The sequence below is a fragment of the Acyrthosiphon pisum genome, chromosome A2 (genome assembly GCF_005508785.2).
Source record: "Acyrthosiphon pisum isolate AL4f chromosome A2, pea_aphid_22Mar2018_4r6ur, whole genome shotgun sequence".
Classification (NCBI taxonomy): Eukaryota; Metazoa; Arthropoda; class Insecta; order Hemiptera; family Aphididae; genus Acyrthosiphon; species Acyrthosiphon pisum.
The window spans coordinates 89,678,001-89,679,123 of NC_042495.1; positions in this window are offsets into that span (position 1 = coordinate 89,678,001).

The window sequence follows — 1,123 nt, forward strand, 5'->3', positions numbered from 1 at the left end:
GTCGTAATAAACATACAATTGACGATTCAATATCGATTAATATATTATTATTAGCAATACTAATATAAGAAACGCCTCTAACACACCATACGTAATACGTAAATGTAGTGTTCTGTGTTACACACACTGTAACCTAAGACCATTTATTATAAATTTTAGTATCCTAGTAGTCTGTGTTGTTTGTTGTGGCGTATCGGCGTATCGCCCGTATACCAAACGTCATTATGACGAGAATATTTCCGTCCTTCGAGTAATACAAGATTATATTAATATGTTAGGTACCTACGGATTAAAATATACCATACAGATATATATAGCACAGACTATTTAAAATAACTAGGCCGCTTCGGCATCCTTATTTCTACTAAATTAAAATCAACACATCCAATAGGTAATTCAAAATTATAAATAACAAAATGTTATATTTCAAAAATTACTCTTGTGTTATAATTGTAATTTGATAAACTTTTTTTTCAAATTTTTAAACGATTTTTTAGGGGGTGCTAATTTTGACCTAGGGGGTGCTAAGGACCCAAATCACCCCCCCTAGTTGCCCCAATGCTGTAAATTTAGTAATACCAATCAGTATTTTTTTTCCGAGATCACCACTTATTAAACTTACTGACAACGAATGTAGTTTGGTACAATACACAGGTAAGGTATAGTTCAAATGTTGTCACGTCGATGATCTAGCAAAAACTGTTGCCACTGTTGCCCGTTTGCCCGACCGGTGCCGATCAGACCGGTTGTCGGTTGCGCTCTCGCAGACGTCGATAAAGACGCCACGGTTTTATCGCCCAACGTAGGTATAAGTTAGAATGCTAATTATTATGGTTGTAGAACATATAATATGTTTGATTAGTTTTCAAGCAATTTAATAAAAATGAATGTATTATATTGATTTAATATCCGACATTCACTTAGAATCACAATTGTTATAATTTGTCCATTTGACAATTAATAAGTTTGTTATGAAAAATAAAATTGTGTTTATAGTTTTCTTTTAGGTACAAACGAGCACAGTTAATATTAGTATAATATTAAATTATTCAATATTTTACAGAACAAACACTTGGTATGTATACCTACCTATATTTTATTAATTTTCTATTATTTTTTGGGA